At 42.5% G+C, this 20,148-nt stretch overlaps 1 long non-coding RNA gene across 1 annotated transcript in view; it reads left to right on the top strand.

Moving 5' to 3' along the window:
• Nucleotides 1–20,148, top strand: part of LOC137606506 (uncharacterized) — a 46,455-nt gene that overhangs the window by 1,581 nt on the left and 24,726 nt on the right. The window lies entirely within an intron of this gene.

The raw sequence follows: 20,148 nt of genomic DNA, 5'->3' as shown, positions 1-20,148 counted from the left end.
GCTTCTATTTTAATTTTTTTTTTTTTTTTTTTGCATGACTTTGCATAGATCATAAAACCGAGGTAATAGAAAATGTCATTTAAAAAAAGAAAAGAAAAAGTAAACAACATGAATTCAAATGTATTTCTGCATCCTTTCAAACAAAACGCAGCCGCCTGAGTGGCAAAAGCTTTTACAAGTTAGCGGAAGTCGCTTTAAAGAAAACGACGAACCGTCTTTTCACTTAAGAGCGGAGTCTATGAAAGGAGCTGAGCTGCGGGAGGAAGTGCATGAACTCCTTTTAGAGAGCGATTGAACTTGAGAGCTGTGATTTATGTGTCTCACCTTGATGGTTCACTGGCACTTTGGGGTTTTGACCTCACTCCCTCGACTCGCGTCTCTTTGAGGAAATCAGAGGCCGTCGATCTGACTGACTCCTTCTGCTCCTTCAACCACCTGCAGAGGGAAATAAAAATATATTTATCCAACAATAAGTTTTATTTGAAGTCTTTTCTTGATTGGTGCAAAACTTGGGGAGATGTTGATGTTAAAGAATTAAATTTGACCTGTGAGCCTCACTGAAAATACTTTTATGGAAAATTTAAATTTGCCTAAAATCTGACTTTGCATCAGATGTAAAGTCACATTCATCCCCTCAATCATGAGTCTAGATTATTAGTATCTTACAGTTATTTCTTTGTTTTAATGCTCATTTTGGTGAACACAGCTGATCTCAGGGATTTGTTGTCCACGCCAGGTGAAGACACGTCGTCAGATAACCCGGCTGACCTCCACGTCCAATTATAGCCTCTCCCTAAAGCCTCCTCTGGTTATAAATTAGCCCAGTTGTTTGCAAGCAATGAAAGGAAAAGCTCACTTAGTAGCAGTGATTTATTAGCTGTTAGCCTCCTGCTGCCACGTGAATGACAGAGGTGCCATTCAGGATGAAAACAGGACCTCAGAAAGCAGACAGGATCTGACTACCGTAGGAAATAGGAGTTGGTTTCCTCTTGTGCTGCTGAAACTAGACAGAACTTACATGTTTTGATTAAAAAAATTTAAAAAAAATAAAAAAACCACCAAAGAAATGTTTAGTCGCCCAGAGAGAACGTTAACGTCTCCACAGAGTAACCACGATTTTAATTAAAACACGTCTGTGCCATTTACCTGCTGGACAGAAGGAGCAGCTTGGTGGTTAGCACTTAAAAAGGCACACGGGAAAATAGGAAATTAAAAGTCAGTTTAATGTATTTATTAATTCGTACATTTAACAATACAGCGCATTGCGTGTTTTACTTTTCTGTGGCTGTTTGGCTACTTCTTTCAGTTTGTGAACGGAATCTAAACAAGATGTACGGCGTATTCTGCGAATGTCGAGTCATTTGTAAGATCGATGAGCAATCTATCCCTGTAAATCGAGTTCCACTCCGATTACAACCTTAATGCAAGCAGGATAACTTTGTTAAGATGTTTGTATGACAGTCGCAATAATCTCAGTATTACCTTACCCGGGGTTCTGATCAATTTACTAAAGTGCACATAAATGCAAAGAGTGACAACCCCGTTGACCTCTCTTACTCCGCCCCCCCCACCCCCCACCCCCTCACCCCAGCACTAAATGTCGCGAATACAAGTGTCCCAGATGGAAACACCAGTGGTTCCTTCTCCTAGCGATAGCGTCCCGACGGCGGATTCGAGTTTCGCCGTCGGTGTTGAACAAAGAGACGTCCGTCTGAATGGGAATCTTCTGATTAACGTGGGAACAGTGTGTGAATGTGAATCCATGCTGCTTCAGGAAGGAATACGATGTGACAATGCAGCAGTTCATAACGACCCCCACCCCCTCCCCCAGGCCGGGAAAACTGTCGCCTGATGGACTTTTGGCTTTTTCCCAGGACAATCGTCCAGTTGATCGCTTGTTGATCACAGAAAGTCTTGTCTAAAAGTGGATGGATATCTAATCTCTCCTATGAGGAGTAATCATCCAGAACTGTCATCATAAGTCAAATATGGCGACGATCAGAGGTGTAGCGATGTCAGAAACCAATAGGTGTATCAGGATTTTTCACTTTTTATTCACTTCAAATCACACACACACACGTTGTTTGAAATCAGTTTATCGACTTGCACAAATCAATCAAACATCTGGAAATAATCTCCGGTGTCACAAGGAGTTGTTCAGACTCCAGCCAAGTTGATTTTGACATTGGTGTCGTCTCCTCCTGCCGATGTCCTGAACTCTTCAATGCAGCGGTGAGAGTGTGTGTGTGTGTGTGTGTGTGTGTGTGTGTGTGTGTGTCTGTGTGTGGGTGGGGGGGGCACACTCCGGAGCTTTTTCTCGTTGACTTGTTAACATTTTTATGAGGTTAAAGTATGTTGTCAGGCCCTTGCAGCGGCGCTGCGGTTCACTCCACCAGGAGGAAGGGGCTTTCTCACACATTGTGATGTCCACTCCCACTCCCACCCCCCCACCCCCCATCCAGTCCATGATATTACTATTACAGTAAGGTTGTCCCCTTCATGTTGCATTGCTTGTACTGTATGGATAATAACCTGGAGTCATATTAGCATGGGTGTTAAAGTTGGGTTAAAGCATTCACTCTAAAGGTGACAAACATAAAACCCTTTATTTCTATGATTAAAAAAAAAACATGCTCATTAGCATAAGTTACTTTCTTTAGCACAGATGGATGTAAAATGTCATTCCTCTCTCAGTAATGATGACAGATGATAAGTCAGATTCGTATTGAATTATTAATGCCTTGGGACAGGCTTTGGGCCCTCGCAGTGGACAATAACAGGCATTGTCTGTAATCAATCAGCATCTTCACTTATTTGTATTTATATTGTAAGAATAAGATAAAGGAGACGAAATGTTGACGGTGGTATTGAAAATAAAGGTAATACAAATCCAGGTGTTGCAAAGACAGCCTGCTTACTGCTTACCACGGACATGTGCGCTCACACAAATGGCCCCCGTAGGGTCGGCGATTGTCACGTCTGCGATGGAGGCCCTTGATCAGTGATCCATTTCTTATCCAGCTGTCCTCGTCGACACAAAGGAGGAGGTGAGAGCAAACCAAAGGGAGCGAGTGGACTCTGGAAACCGACTTTGTCTAGTTGAACGTGGTATTTGTAGTTTCGTGAACCCAATTCACGCATAAAGAAAACACGAGGGAGGAGCTTAATTTTATGTCTGATCAAATTTCGAGAGATTCGTTTTTGGATTTTTCCGTTTCTTGTGTCGTGGGACGAGTTGTGTGCACGTCTTTGTGGGTGTGTGAGCTTCCACACCGTTTTAAACTGCTAGCTTTTAGCAATCTCAGCCCGGCGGTGGTCACATTGATATGGGGGGTGGGGGTGGGGTGGGGGTGGGAGCCCGTGGAGAGCACACTGGGTAATGGCTTCCTTACATTTAGTGCTTCCTGTTTTACGGCGGTCCGGCGAGAAGCGGCTGTGCTAAGGCAAACATTAGCAGTGAGACAAAGGACACTCCAGGCGGGTCACAGGGGGGCAACTCTTCCCATTATCTGGGGGGGGGGGGGAGTGATCTTAACTAAGGCACTTTTTAAAACCCCATCAGCAAATTAGGGGCTGAGCCGAGGCGGGACGCCATCGGAGCTGAGAGTGTGTGTTTATAGAGCGGGGCTGTAAAGCACCGGGCAGCAGTCACAACACAACACATTATGGGCGTTCAGCTCGCTATCATGACCGTGTTATCATCATCACAGGGTGGGCGTTCACTCATCGGGGGTGGGGGGGGTAAGTCGTTTTTCATTTGTAGCAATGGCTCCAATGGCGCATTGATTTGAAATATTTAGGGGTCAATTCAGAACCATTTATAAGGGATTTCCTTTTTTTTTTTTTTTTTAGCAAACTAATAATTGAAATGTTTGGAATTGGGTTTGAAACTTTATTAGTTTTGTTTTTTTGTTTTTTTTTAACAGATCATTACTTTTGATTTTGCTCTTTAATCATCAATCATTTAAATAAAGGTACTTTTTTTTTGTTCTTTAATGTATAAATTAAATTCCGAACCAATTGATCCACCACACTCAATGATGTCATCAATTAAAAAAAAAAAAAAAAAAAAAAAAAAAACCTCGACAATTTATGCTCAGGAAAATATTTTATTGTTTTTGTAGAATAATGATAGAAATAATTTTCACTGATTCATGGATGCTGGTTTCAGCCCCACTAAACGCTTTAAGTGCTTAGATGTAGGTCAGCTTTTAGTGTTTTTTTATTAGCCAAACAGCCTGTCAAGTTGTGCTGTAATTTATAACTTGAAAACAAGGTGTCAATTACATGCTAATTACACGCTGGTAAAGCTACCGCTTAACGGCTAGACATCATGGACGTTTATGTCGTCGTCTCTTCAGTAAACATGCTATTTACTTTTTGGGTGGTTTTTTTCGGCCCACCGGGAGACGATAATCGATGCGATGAAGTGGTTTTTCAAAATAAAAGGCAATTTATACAACAACAACAAAAAAAAAAAAAGAGGAAAGAAGAAGAAGAAGAAGAAGAAGAAGAAGAAGAAGAAGAAGAGGAAAATGCTTTGAAAGGAACGGAAGCAGAACTCTATTTTAAGAATTTTCAAAATGGCTCAAGTGAATTTTCGCATGTGGTTGTCCAACTGTTTGTGCTTTTTTGTGTGTGTGTGTGTGTGTGTGTGTGTGTGTGTGTGTGTGTGTGTGTGTGTGTGTGTGTGTGTGTGTGTGTGTGTGTGTGAAACCCAACCCGTGTTTGTGTGACTGAAGGGCCATTATGGGACAGGCTTTTAAGGGAGATCTGGGAAGTGGAAACCTAATACTGGCTGACTGCTGCCCTTGTGTACATGAACCCCACAGCTGCTGGAGAAAGAAAGAGAGAGAGAGAGAGAGAAAGGGAGGAAGAAGGGTGGAGGGGTGGCTGGGGGAGGGAGAGTGAGGTGGTGGTGGTGGTAGGGTGGGGTGGGGGGGGCTCAGTAATTAGTTGTCTGGTTTTGTATTGACCAGTCTGGTGCTTAGGCCTTGGGGACTGTTAAATTTGCTATTGAAAGTGAAAGGATTATGCACCCAAAAGAAATTAAACGGGAGCAATGAATAGATTCTGGGCCACATCGTGAACAGCAGGTCCCCCACCCCCCCATCCCCAACACCACCACCCACCCACCACCCACCTCCTGCCTCCACCTTCTTGTTTCTTCTTGGGTTTTCTTTGCGTTTCTCGGACAAGGTTATATTTTCCTTGTCAGAAACCGTCGTTTTTCATGTTATCTGTAAATTGAAACACCCCCCCCCAAAAAAAAAAAAAAAACGCCCCCTTTTTGACACCATGATGATGACACCGACCCAGATGTGGAGTCTGTTTATTGGACCGGAACCAAGTCCAAAATCATTTCCGCATGTTAGCCATTGAAGAGCTGGGGTGGGGGGTGGGGTGGGGGGGTAATGTCGTAAGCGTGAGATGAAATCTGTTTGAATGTCACCGGGGGGTGGGTTGGTGGGGGTAGTGATTGCCAGGTGGGATTGATGCCTCCTTGCTCGGGCCACCCAGAGGAAGGAGTGTCTGTTTACTCCTGCTGAGGCTAGTCAGACTTATACTAGGGGGGTGGGAGGTGGGGGGGGGGGCATCCTCCACATGCCAGCAGAGGGACTATATTCCGTTCACATCAACAACATGGTCACACTGTAGTCTCATCTTAGTGGGGACAGAAATAAATCAGCGTTAGACTAAACTGTGACGCCGCCGCCGCCGCCGCCGCCGCCGCCTTAATGGCTCTGGCCGAGCAGGCCCGATTCTAAAAAAGAGGAGGTGGTTCTCGTAGGATAATAACCGCCCTGTTACAGATGGGTCGGCACCTCGCTCCAGGACTCTCGGGCTTGAGTTCCAGCCCCGTTGAAGCGAGGATCCCCCTCCTCCTGCTTGGGAGCATTTGAACCTGCTGAACTGTGGGCCTCCAGTGTATGTGGTGCATGATAGAGGGGTGATGTCATGTTCTCTCTGGCTGTTTGTGTAGCTGGCAGAGACCAGTGTGTTTGCTGGAGAAGGTCGCACACTGTGACTCAGTCCAGATCACACCAGGCCAGGAGGACATTGTCCAAAGAGTAGGAGATCAAATCTCTCTCTCTCTCTTTTATTCTTCGTTTTTTTTTTTTTTTTTGCCGTACAGTAAAAACCCCCGTTTGTTTCCTCTCCTCTCTTTGATGCTGTTTGAACAAGACGATATGAAATCTTGTACCAACATTCCATGTTGTTAATCCGTTTAAAGTCTCTTGTAACTTTATGATGCAGGACAGGAGCGAGCGCTCTTTGTAGATAAGACGCGCAATCTGGTTGAGATCCCCACTTTGTGATTATCTAGCCGAGCTGTGCACAGGTGTCCGGTTGTGGGCTGATGGTAACCAGACCAGACTGCACACAGCAGATAAATCACTGCTCTAATATCACTTCAAGAAAACTATTTGTTAAACTCTGTCAGGGCCACTAAAACATCTCACAACGGAGGGGTTTTTTTTTTTTTCCACGGTGCAAACGCTGCGCCAACCCCAGTCAACTGGCCCTAACAAATATCACCTGTTTCTGACAAGTGGAAACCAAGGGAGGCAAAATCCCTGCCGTCTGATTGGTCCATTCTGAGCACATCTGGCTGCAGCCCAGTGACAGATATTTCTGGGAGGTTTGAATCACCGAGCTTCAGTCACCAACAGCTGTGAAACGAAACCCGGCGTCGGTCCCCTCGTGAGGTCAAACCGGACTGAACCTCGACGGCTGAATTTACATGAGTGGACTTAAGCGCTCATGGGATGTTTTCAAATTAAATTACTTTGCAATGATGTTGAAATCAGCAACAAGCGGCCCTGTGATCACAGAGGTTCAGAACTTGTCTGTGGCGTTTATTGTAACCGCACTGCAGCAAACGTGTTTAAAAAACCTGCATAAATAATCATTTTACACACATTAATGGACTGGAATACATTTTCCTTTTTTGTTTTCTAATGATTTTATTTATCATCGACCAGACGGACGCTTTTGATTGATGCAAACGATTACGGTATCTTTTGAAATGTTCCAGTCTTTGCAAAAAAAAAAAAAAAAAATGCTACGGAACAAGAACGAGAAAAATAAATAATTTTTAAAAAAAAATCAGAATAGCCATTATTTTTTTTCTTCAAAACTAAAGGGCAGGTGTGAAAGCTGAAAGCTGTATTTTAAAATATTTTGTCAGTTTTTTTAATTGTTGTTTTTGGGGGTTTTTGTTTTTTTTTTGAAAATTCAGACGACCAAATTCATTTGATATTTGAACGTGCATCATCTAACAAAACTCATGCTTAAAACCACAAATTCTGCTCTCATCTCTAAGGAGTTGATGATTTGTACTAGTTTGATGCTCCTGTACTTTATAAAGGTGGTTCAAATGATAACATAAAAATCTGTGCCTCCATCTGTTCTCCTCTCCGTATTCCCAGACGTAACTGTGATTTCAGCCGTCCTGGAGTCGACAAATAATAAATCAGACAGAAAACATGAACACTGTCTTGTATTGCAACCGTTGGGCTTTATTTGCTTTCTCTCTGTTTAGGGGGGGGGGGGGGGTCTTCGTCCCTCTCCCACCCACTCCTCTCATCCGTCCTGGTAATAGATGGCCTCGCCGCTCCGGGGTTTGAGCCCACCTTTAAAACAGGCGCTCAGGATTGGGGTTTTGCCTCCGTGTAAAACGATGGAGGGGAACAATAGGAGCGTGCGGCGTTGTCTGTCTGCCTTCGGAGGCCTGAACCAAACACATGTGAGCACGTGACGGCGCGATGGCTTCGCCGTGGGGGCCTGCCAGGTAGCAGAGAGTGGGGACGCTAGGATGACATCCAGGGTGTGCAGATCCGTCTTCATCCTTCGTTCTCGCTCTGGTGTCGTCTCAGGCTTCCTCACTTCTCTCCTCCACGCGTACGTCTGTCCGCTCATCGACCTTCATGGCCGCGATTTCTGCTGTTTGTCTTTCAGGACAAAGCCTTTGTGCTGCTAAAATCCTTTATGGGATGTCGATCTGGATGGAGTTGCTCTTGCGTGTGCAGTTGTGTGTGTGTCCATTCATGATAAAGCCTTTTTAAATATGTGTGTGCAATTCTGTTTTGATTCATAAGCTGCTCGGATGACGGGTGGCGTTGACCTTGGCCGGGTTTGAATGTGTGCAGAGGGAAGATAGAGGGAACGAGTCTGCGTGTGTTTTTAAATGTGCTTTATGATGCCAGTATTTATGTTATTTGTCATGGGGGAGGATGTGGAGTTCTCCCTGCAAATGTGTGTTTTCTCACCCTGCAGTGGCTCTCCTGGACAAGGATCATGCTTGTTTTGTGTGTGTGTGTGTGTGTGTGTGTGTTTTTTTTTTTTTTTAGCATATTCCACATTCATATGGAAATGGCGGATGGTGGTGGTGGGGGGTGGGGGGCAGAGGCGGGACAGAATCTCACATCAACTTGATTTGGTCATGAATGGCTGCCACTGTTTGGGCTGACCTGGAGTCTGTTTAGAGACACTGCCCAGCCTCTGCCCTCGGACCAGAGCCGAGAGACGAGACCATTTTCAGCTCTGTGTGTGTGTGTGTGTGTGTGTGTGTGTGTGTGTGTGTGTGTGTGTGTGTGTGTGTGTGTACATTTGCTTGCATTAAAGATTAAAAAATAATTGGACTCACACAATTAGATACACTTGAGGACCAGCGAGCGCCGTCTCGTTCTCCGTCACTGTCTCTGTCTTACATTTGCACAGACAGCCATGATAAATCCCACGGGACGCCAGTTCTGCCTGACATCCCCCCCCCCCCTTTTTTTTTGTCTCTTTATTTTATTAATCCTCATTTCCTAGTCCAGCCTAAATTATCGCCATACGTAACTGATTTGACTTCTTTGCTGGTGAGAAGGATATTTTCCTGTTTTAATTTGTGTTATCTGTTTGATGCTTTTATTTTGCTTGAAATATCAAATACATTCTGCAATACCCTCCCCCCCCCAAAAAAATAAAAAAATAAAAAAATAAATTATGCACTTAAAGTCTAAATTGCAATTAATGGTGCAGCTGTATTTAATTTCATTTTATTAAAACATATATATGTTTTATGTAACTGTCTTTTTGCCCTAAAGGAGATTGTGTTAAAATACTTTTTTTGTATTTTATCTTAATAAATAAAATTTAAATGGAGAGATGAATCTAATTGTGAAAACCAAAAAATGTTTGATCATAATATAAAGATTTGAAACGAAAGCTTTTATTCTGGTTTTGTATTTAAATACTCAAACAGGGGCATTAATATTGTAGTAAAATGTGTGGCCTTAAATTGAATTCATATTGAATTTCAAGCATCCCTTACTTACTAAATTTGGAGTTGGCGTTCTTCTTCAGTGTCTGGGACACAATGGGCCTCCCAGACCGGACTGCTGAGGATGGATGTAACAGCAGGGATCTTTCAAACAAGATTGGTCTCGGTGGATATCCTGGTTTTTATTCGATCCCACCACCCATTCAAGCCCAGTCTGGAGTTACTTTATCCTTTATCTGAGTGGACTGTTGCCAAAAGTGTGCCTGCAGTGAGTTTTCATTAATGAAGGAGCAAATCAGCAAAAATATTTTTCTTTTGAACCTCCTGAAAAAAAAAAAAAAAAAAAAAAAAAAATCAAACCTGCAGTTTTATAAAATATAGACATTTTTAAAAAAATTGGAAAATATAGTGAAGTAAAAAAAAAAAGTTCAAATATTGCTTTTGCAATTCCATCTAATTTATTTCAAAATAAAACATTTTATTCCACAAATACTGGTTTCATGACATTAAAGTAACATTTTATTTGCACCAATTTACATTTTCATTATATTTTCATTTAGTTTTGAATATTTTGAATTTAATTTTTCATACATTTCTCCCCCCCCCCCCCTTCAGCCTGTTGTTACAGATTTATAATTTAACTTTATTCTAGAAACAAAAACTTCTAATTTTTCTAGTGGCTGTTCAGAGTGAAGCTGATTGATGGCATGTCTTCCCTCAACCTATAGACGTGTTGGGTCTCCATAAAAAGAGCAGTACATTGCAGGAGGGCCTCATTGTGTGTATGTGTGTGTGTGTGTGTGTGTGTGTGTGTGTGTGTGTGTGTGTGTGTGTGTGTGCATGCTGTTTTGTCTCTCCATTAGCACCCATTCAGGAGACAATGAATTAGAGAAGCAGACGATGGGCTTGTTAACACACAGGCATTAGTGAACCAGTGTGTGTCTTTGTGAGGGAGGGGACACTCCTCTAGTGTTATGACAGCACTCTTTCACCGTCGATACACTCCACTCCAACACCACAAGTGTCCGGCCTCTGAATGGGGAGGATTTGTTGCTCCACACCTAATTAAAGCGTGCTCAGAGCGGTGGTTACGGCGAGGGCCCCCTTTGTTCTGATGCACCTTAATGTTTGACTCGGGCGACGGCGCCCCGGCTGATCGTTCGCCGTGGCGAATGCAGGAGACGCCTCGAAGGCATCGTGAACGTATAGCTGCCTCGCAAAACAAATGTGTCATTTCTCACCAGGGCCCCGCTGTCGTGATGTCGGCGTTCACCAGGAGATCAGTTTTAACGGCCAGTAAATTCAGAAGCTAGTTTGCGAGGGAAATAGTTGGAGGCAGATAATCTAGTAAAGATGTTCTGGATTGGCTTTGCATTGTGGATTGTGAGGAGATTATGATGCCCTCTGTGTCTGGTGCAGCCGTCTATGGGCTTGACCCCAGCAGGGGGGGGGCAGGGGCGGGACTCCTGCCTTTGTGGTCCAGAGAAAGGACATCAGGTCACCAGTAATGGCGACCGAGTCAACGGAGACTCTTTTCTATTGTGCATCAGCACCATTTCATCTCACCTAGAGGCTCTTCCATTATCACAAAAGAGCACATGTTATTATTTTCTTAAAATATTCATTTGAATAAATTGATTCTTCACTTGAAGGCCATCGTGTGGTTGTGAGCTTCGCTCGGACCTTTTGCTGCCTGCCTCCAGGAGAGCGGGGCAGGATCGTCTCACAGACGAGGGAAGAGAGGGATCAGGAATCAGAGCGGGAGCTCTCATCCCCTCAAAACGCTGTGCTTGTATTTGGTTAGCTGAGCCGTCTCGTTCTGATGTGTGTGTGTGTGTGTGTGTGTGTTTGAGTGTGTGTGTGTGTGTGTGTTGCTGACACCGGGTCGTGTCTTTGCGGTGGTGTGACCAGACTGAACTTGGCGTTCTGCTGCCAGTGTTTCCAGGCAGGATGATGGTGATGATGAGATTCTGGGTATCGCTTGTATGTCCCAGGGACCATCTGCCAGAGCTGTTGTTAGGATGTGTGTGTGTGTGTGTGTGTGTGTGTGTGTGTGTGTGTGAGAGAGAGAGAGAGAGAGAGAAAGAGAAAGAGAGGGAGAGGTGTAGAGAAATCCAAAGATTCTTCTGGTTCTCTCTGAAGAGATTTATTTTATTCTAATTGTTCTAATCAAAATGCGACCAATACAGTTATTAGTTATTAAATCTCTGCATCCCAGATGAAGAAGGAGAAGGAAAAAAAAGCTTCAAGTTATTGGAGTTATTTTATTTTTTATTTTTCTTTATTTTATTGTATTCCAAGACAATTTGAACAACAATTTTATATTAGTCTGAAAATTATTTTAGCTTTAAGTGGAAATAAATGAAAAGCTTCCTCATCGTGTTTTGTTTTTTTTTAAAATTCCCTGCTGCCCACAGAGCCCCATATAATCTTTTTATTGTTGTGTAAAACACGGGGCTCGTGTTGGGGTGTAATATTAGACAGGAAGATAGAGCATGTCTTTGTGGTACATTTGTCTGGCCTGGCCCTGTCGGTGTGTTGATGTCAGTTCATATGAGACCCCCCACCCCCCCACCCCAACCCACCCACAGCCCATCTGCACCAGCAGCATCCTACATCTGTATTTCCAGTTCAGCACAGCTTCGTTTTAGTTTGATTTGTTTTGTTTTGTTTTTTAAAAAAAAAAAGAAATTTAAATTTTATTTTATATTTCTTTATCATCATTTTTAGGAGTTTAGGATTAAATATTTCAAATATCAACAAAATAGCTCATCAGGTAATTTTTTTTTTTTTGGGACAAAAATAGGAATGTAAGCTGAAATTTTATTTTCATTAAAATCCAAATTCATTTTAAAAAAAATCACATTGTAAATATAGACAAATACAACTCTACACTCATGCATTAAGCAGACATTTATTTAGATCAACATATGCATGAATTGTTTGTTTTTTTAAAACTGAAATTAAATGCATTTTAATGGAGGTCAAACTAACTAAGCTTATAACATTGCATTAGTTTTTGCTGTTTAGCAGCTTTTCCCTCATTTATTTCCACGTCTGCGTCCAGCTCTCCTGCTGCAGCTGTCAGTCTGTCTGGACGTGGCTTGTGCTACTGATATTCTCAGAGGCAGGCCCGGTGCTCTCTCTCTCTCTCTCTGTGAGCAGCCTTGATTGTTGTGCGAACACAATGCCTTTGGCTTCTTACTTCACTGGCTCCTTTGCTTTCCTTCCTCTGCCTTTGAATTTGCTCATTTTCTGCCCTGTTTTGTTCTCCCTTCTGCCCCCTTTGATTGGCCCCTGCATGCGGAGCAGCTTGTCACATAGAAGATGGAGGCGAGAGTTGCTCCTTCACTTTGAAGGATTGCTTTTCTAATTTTTAGTTTAAAAATATGTTTGGAATTTTTTTTTTTTTTTAACAATTAGTGAATATTCTAATTTGAATATACTTTAATTTTTAGACTCTGGATTAAATGTATTTATTATGTCAAGCTGATGTATTTATGCTATTCTGCTGAAGCTATTCAGTCAACATATTAAAATGATATTATCCCAAAGGTAAATACATTCTGAGCTTTTTTTTTATTTATTTATTTATTTTAAAGGAGATTATGTCCATTTCTTTTCCACTATGAATTTCTATGTTGAAAACAAATTTGCCTTTTTACTCATTTTTTACTGCTGAGGAGAAAGTAGAAGGTGACAAGTCATAAAACCATAAATAAATAAGCAACAAAATGAGTTCTGCTTTATGAAACAGATTGAACAAATGGTCACCTTCTGCGTAGCCTCGCCGCTGATTAAACAATATTGATATGTTGACATTGATCGTCTCACCTTTTACTGAAGCTGTCATCGAGGCTCTCGCCTCCCTCGTCTCTCGCCTCCCTCGTCTCTCTTATCGCCCTGTCAGATGCACCGCTACTCAGACATAACCATTACTGCTGGAGGTCAATATACAAACACACACTCTAAGTCAGAGCAAACAAATAGAATTTTATCAGCCCTGAAATGATGATTATGTTCTGGTAAATGTTGATGGCCATGAAGGGACGAATAAAGAGCATTTTCACATCCAATGATTAGTGTTATCATTTGTGTGTCACATAGTCTGGATTTCAAATAATTGGTCTGGGTCCGATAAATGCAAAATGGATCCATTCATCTTAATTTCCACAAAGTTTTGTGAAAAAATTTGTAAATTAAATTTAACCTTCCAAAAAAGAAATCAAACTTTTTTGGATGCTTGGATTTTTCTTCTTTTTTTTTTGTTTTTTTTTGCAAACTATAAAATATAATTCACTTTTGACTTGAAGAAAAAGCAGTTTAAATGTTAGATATAATTGCTCCAAATACCTGCTTGTCCCTTATTTCAGTGTCTTTAATTTATTCCAAATCCAAAAAAATTTTTTTTTCTTAATTCAAATTACTTTATTTTTACCTTTACTTTTATTTTTCCACTGACACACATTTGTTGGAAAAAAGTCAAATAAATAAGGCACTAAAAAAAAAAAAAAATGCTATAAGTGAACATTGAAGAATATTAAAATCCACTGAACCTTTTTAAATGAGGCCACATCAGAATAAATCTTAGCAGGAATTATTAAAGCAAAAACACAAAGTTTTAATTCAAAATTCCATTTTTAGAATTATTTATAAAATAAATCACCACTCTGGGCCCCGCACCTGAGAAAGGAGAAAGAGAGAGAGAGAGAGAGAGAGACAGAGAGAGAGAGAGAGGGAGGAAAAAAAAATGCTTGCTAAGCTATCCGTTTCACATACGCAGGGACAGAAGGTTCGATATTCATTCGATCGATGAATGAAAAAAGGCACAATGGCAAAATCGGACGGGCTCCTTTTCAAGTCCGCGTCTCCAATGTCCCCCCCCCCCCTTTTTGCCACCCCTTCCACAGTCTGCAGTCGCTGGGCGGCTGGTGTGGCAGGCAGAGAGAGAAAGAGAGAGAGAGAGGAGAGCAAGGGTTACATCAAGGCTGCTCCCTGGACCGTGCAAACAAGTCTAGACCAGTGACCTGTTCAATGGCTCCTTTTGAGGAGTGGGGCAAGTTCGGTCAGAGCGAGGAGAAAGGCAGGAGCAGCCTCTTTTCACCGCCGGAGCAGCTCACAGCCTGCGATCGACAGGAGGTAAGGAGGGCCGGGAGGGCAGGCATCTGCTTCCATGGTTACGGGCCGGGTATGGGGGACCCTGCTATTGAGGAAGCTCAGTTCTCATGCTCCCACAGAGGCAATGTCACGCATTTTTGAGAAGTGGAAATAAAATGATAGCAGTTTGAGGAGGTGGGGGGCGAAAAAAGAGAGTAAGGGGTGATGGGAGGTGGGGGGGGGGGGGGGGGTTGGTGGTGGTGGCAGCGTGTCGTCGGGAAAAGAAAGAAATGCGTCACATGATTGTAGCAAAATAAGCTGTTTTCTCTTTCCTGTTTTTTTATTTTATTTTATTTTTTTTTAAAAAGATGCTTCTTAATTTTGCCGCGTCAACGTTTTGAGCGGTGAGATGGTAATTGTTCCGAATGAGACAGCGGCTCTGATGATTTATCCTCACAGGGAGCAAAGGTCAAGGTGTATGTGATGCACTCCTTTGTCGGAGAGAGCCACAGATCGTCTTCTCCAGGATTCTCTCCTATATAGCGGCAACTTTTGAGGCACCAAAAGCAGGAAGTGAGGGGATCTGTTCTGACTTGTAGTTTTGTAATTTTTTTTAAATGTTTTTATTTATTTATTTTTTTGCCTACGTGTTGAAAATGTACTTATAGGCAGGTTTAAAAGATCAGTTGTAGCAAACCGCTCATGGCTGTAACAAGAACAGATTGCCTTGCGAGCGCTTTGGACGGCAATTCTGGAGTCGTATCTGATTGTTTGTGTGTTGATTTGTTTGTGTTTGGACACAAGCATGTGTGAGTGTGTGTGTGTGTGTGTGTGGAGCTGAATGGATGCTTTTTTTTGGGTTTTTCTCCACGAAGGAGGGGTGTGTTGGAACGTTGAATTTGGTCATGCAGCTGACGCTTTACCCCCTAACACACTCCAAACAGAACGGACAGATGGCCGGCCCTCAGGAAGGGCTCGGGGCGTTGGATTTGCTCTCAGACCGTGGGAAAGTCTTTGGCTGACTTCACCTGCTTTAGGGAGCCGATGTGACTGGATTAAACAGCAATGAAAGAAGTGAGAAAAGAGGGCTAACAGGGACAACGGCGCTCGGCGCTTTGTGCAAGTGCAAGCATTTTCTCGCATCTTGTTTAACAGGGGGAGGAGGAAATGGGATGATTTTAAAAGATGCACCAGTTGAATTTTCCCCCTAAAAAAAGAAAAAAAAATCTGCAAACACGTCTCGTAAAATATATATTTTTTTTTATTGAGTGGAAAGGAAGGATGGGCTTATTTTTATGCTTTTTCTTTCTTTCTTTTTATTTTTTCTTTCTTTATTTTTGGATGTGTTTTTCAAAGTTCCAATTGAAAACAGTTGATCCTCAGTTTGTTGGGACATTAGACACGATGTTTGGCCATCGCTCCCACTCTGCTTTTCATTATCCGCGTCTCAGAGACACGGTAACATTGCACGCTTTGATTTATTGTTATTAAAAAAGAATGGGGGCCGTTTGTCATCTGGCTTTCATCTGACTGATGCTAAGCTGGCTTCAGCTTCATATTCTTAACACCAAAAACCCGCATTTAAAGCACAATTAATTATCAGTTTGAATGTAAAGTTAGAGGAATTAATTGCATTTGAGCACGTGGATCGCTGGCTTTATGAAGACGCCACTTAAAGCTCTGATGACAAGTGTAAAAGTCCATTTTAACCTGTACACATGAAAAATCAAAACCCAAAACAAAAATGACTGGAATAATGATGATCGGTGTAGCGTGTAGTTCAGACAGGTAGTTATTTATTCAGATCCTTGCATTCAAACACCTTCACTGCTCATAAATCATCTCAGAGCTTATATAATGAGATTTTAAAGGCTGTAAGTTGAATCACGTCACTAACTTCCTGAAAAAACAAACCAAAAAAAAACACGTGTGTTTTTGAGTTTGTCAGTGAAAATGTGACTCGCTGGAGTACAAATACGTGTAATTTTATTCTTTATGTTTTCCGTCTGATTCGACTCTGCCAGTGATGTGGTGGAAAATGCAGATGATCAATTTGTCAGGGGACCCTGTCGTGTTTAATGACGCCGGCCCAGAACGTCGCCAAAACGTTGATTCACGACCACAAGAATCCCCCGATCGCTCCATCGCTGCTACTTTTTTGCCGCCATCGCTCCCCCTCAAACACTCCATCGCAGTTTGGCTACGGAAAGGCTTTATCTTTCATACAAGTCGAGTGCACATGAGTTCAGTTTGGGCACGAGTCAAGTGCTCTTCATCTGAGGAGGGTGTGTGTGTTGAAAGGCGGCGGGGGTTGGGGGAGGGGGTGGGGACGTGGAGAACTAATCAAATGTGGTTACGTTCAGAGCGGTGTCGACAAGAAATGTGAACTTGACTCTGCAAGTGCAGGAGGGAGGTTTTCGGGATTTTTTTTTTTTGTGTGGCTTGTCGGTGTTTTTTGTGTTGTTTGGCGCGGGACTTTTTTTTTTTTTTTTTTTGGCGCGACCAACGCCGCGAGGATCAGGTCGTAACACATCCCCTACAGGCAAGAACGACAGGAAGTAGTCAGCAGGAATTTAGACCGAGTTTTTGTTTCTTCCTCTCTTATTAGTTGAGAAAAAAATTACTTGACTTAAATGTCTCTTTTTTTGTCTGTTTGATGCAAGAATAAATCAAACGCACATTTTTTTCTTGCAGCTAATGCTGCGTAGCGAATAAACAGTAACTGGGTTACAGGAGCTTGCTCCCTATTTCTTCCATATGTATGCATGCGTACATGGATGTACGCACTCTGACAGGCATTTCGTGCTTTGGCCTCGCTGACCCGCTCACATCATGGTTTATTTTTATTGCTGTAATTTGCCATTGGCACGATGGTTTGGTTTGGGAGGCCACGTCGTTAATCATGCAGAGCAATACTGCAGTATAATTACACTTTCCTTAAGTGAACCCACAATGTTTCCCACATGCATGCTCTCTATCTCTGTGCGTAAAACAAATGCACACACACACACACACACACACACACACACACACACACACACACACACACACAGTTGGGGATGAAGTCTGCCTCAAAGTATTCCCAACACAGCAGCACGGGAGAGAGGAGAGTGTAATAATAATGCAAACCAGAGTCTATCTGAGGTGTGATGGGGGGGGGAGATAGATGAAGCTCTTTTTAATGCAATCAACAAAACATGCATTTAAATGCATGAGGAAAAAGCTTCAGAGTCGTTTTAACGTCCTTTAATGGAGAGTCTTTCTGCAGGGTTTCTAAAAACTTGAGACAAAAGCTGATGATAATCGAAAGTGCAAACATCCCAGGAAACAATGCATCAGTGGATTATGTGTGTGTGTGTGTGGATGGGTGGTGGTGGTGGTGGTGTTGGGAGGGGTGGCTATGTGGTGGTGTAACCCCTTTAAGATCATTATTCCACACAAAATACACCCCCCGGGTGTGTGACACATTTGTGAATGGGCTCTTCCCCTGGATTTAATGGGTTAACAGCAGACAAAGGGAGCTGGGACCATGTCGCCCAGCAGGGGGGTACCCCAGTGGAAACACCAGGGCCGCCTTATAATCCCCCCCCCCCCTACTCCGTCCCCGACCCGATCGCTCTGCCCTGGAGTCACGACTTGACGGACGGGTTGCTCAGTGGTGCTACATGGTTCCACATGTTTGCAACTGGATCACATCCGTGTGTGCGCCCCCTCCCACCCCCCACCCCCCCACACACACCCAAGTCACACACATCTATACACAAACACACCCTCCAGGCCATGAGGGGATGTCCCACCCGTTTGTGGTAAATGATCATTTAAGAACGTTTTATTCTGAAGGGACGGACGTAGACTTCGGGGAGACTTTTACTGTCGCGGTCAGCTGCAGGGGATTTCCTGCTGCAGACCCCGATCCGTCCAACGTTCCCAAGAAGAATCAAGCTGTTCACGGATCACAGAGCGTGCTGGATGTCGTTGCACACTTGCCTGTTTGCACTGATGCTTTAGTGAGTGTTTATGTTCAAGGGAAAAGATTGGGATTTGTGCTTCTTTTACGAGAGTCTGGAGCTATTGAAGCCAGTAATTCCATTTAAAATACACATTTCTGCAAAGTTTATAGAATCCAATTCATTTCTTAGAAATATTTATGGCAAAAGATGTGATTTTTTTTTTCTAAGAAGACTCGGTTGTTGAACTTCAGTATGACTTTTAATGCTCGGAAAATAATAACTATACTTTCTGAGTCGAGAGGTTTCAGATATTAACCAAATATAATCTACATAATAGCTTCTAAAGCACAATAATGATCAGTCTAAACAACCAGACATCATAAATCATAATTGCTATTTAAATCTGCTCGTCTTATATATCTTGTAACTCAGATTGGGATGAATACGATCATTATAATTAAGCATTCCACAAATAACAGTTATGCTCATTTTTGAACGTTGGCCTGTCAGACGGAATGGATGCTCGTGTTTCTTTTTGCATTATTAGCACATCTAACGGTCTTACCAGGATTTGGCGTGGTTGTGAAACAGTTTTGTTTGCAACGGTAACTCCGCCGCAAGTCGTCGTCTGACCTTGCTGAAATGTGTTCGCCGCTTTATCGACGCCTCAAGGAATTCAGAGCATGTTCGTTAAAGCGCTGCGCGTTGTTTATGAAGGCAATTACAAGCTGATGGTCGATTTCGTTGGGAGGCCGCGCTGATTCACCTCCTGATTTACCTGCAAGTCACCTGCTTTATGAGACACAATAAGAGACGTGGACACTTTCTAGTTTCTAGCACCCAATCGAGGCGCCCAAAGGCATCCGTGCCCAAATGGCCATTTAAACATCATCAAATATTAATTCTGTCCTCTTGCGTATTAGTTTTAGCTTATTGACTCGCACCTCCTGAATGCGTCTGATTGTTTTGCCTAATTAAAGTCTCGGGTCGCTACTCGTTTTTTTTTTCCATAGTCTCACACTAATTCATGCATTTTCCAGTGTTCCTCTTCCTACTGTCAAGAGATTGCTTTGATAATGAGAGGTTGTGCAGAGGGATTATCTTCGGGAATGCATTTGTTAAGGACACACGGAGAGAAGGTATCATTATGATAACTGCCTTCCCTTCCTCCTAAATGAGAAGTCATTCTTAATGTAGTCGATTACAATCGGTTCCTCTGGAGATGTGGAGCGGTATTCGTGCCATGTAATGTTCACCTCTTTCTTTGAGATGTGCACACCTGTCGTCAAGGAAATAAGCAGAATCCTGTTTTTAGTTGGGCGATGTTGCTAATGAGGGGTCTAAGTAGGATTCCTAGATATATTTTTGAGGTGTAGAATCCAAACTGCAGGAATCCTTTTGAACTTTGTCTGTCGAATACTTCAATTAGGGCTTTTGAAAAATATTTGACTTTTTTTTTTTTTTTTTTTTGCAAATGTGTTTTTCAATCTGGGGCCCAAAGTTCCCCTTCAGGGTCCTTGAGTGGGTTTCAAGTGGCCATCAACAAAATTCGTTTTCATGATAATCCATTCATGAGCAACACAAGTGTCGGTATTTTAGTCACACGTTAAAAACAGTTACACTGCACGAATTCAACGTTCACCTTACGTTCCTTATTCTTCATCAGCACACCTTCCTTCCATGGCAGGTGGATTCTAGCTGCATTCATTTCCCATAATCCCCTCTGCCTACTGTCTGTCTGGACTGTTGTGGTGACAAATAATTCAAACCTGTGGATTGTTTAACTGAACTTAGATAAAAGTAAATAATTTTACCCGATGAGAATCCAGA

This window comes from Antennarius striatus, chromosome 13 (assembly GCF_040054535.1).
Source record: "Antennarius striatus isolate MH-2024 chromosome 13, ASM4005453v1, whole genome shotgun sequence".
Classification (NCBI taxonomy): Eukaryota; Metazoa; Chordata; class Actinopteri; order Lophiiformes; family Antennariidae; genus Antennarius; species Antennarius striatus.
Note: the sequence above shows the minus strand (reverse complement) of the source record. Positions and strands in the feature narration are given on the sequence as shown.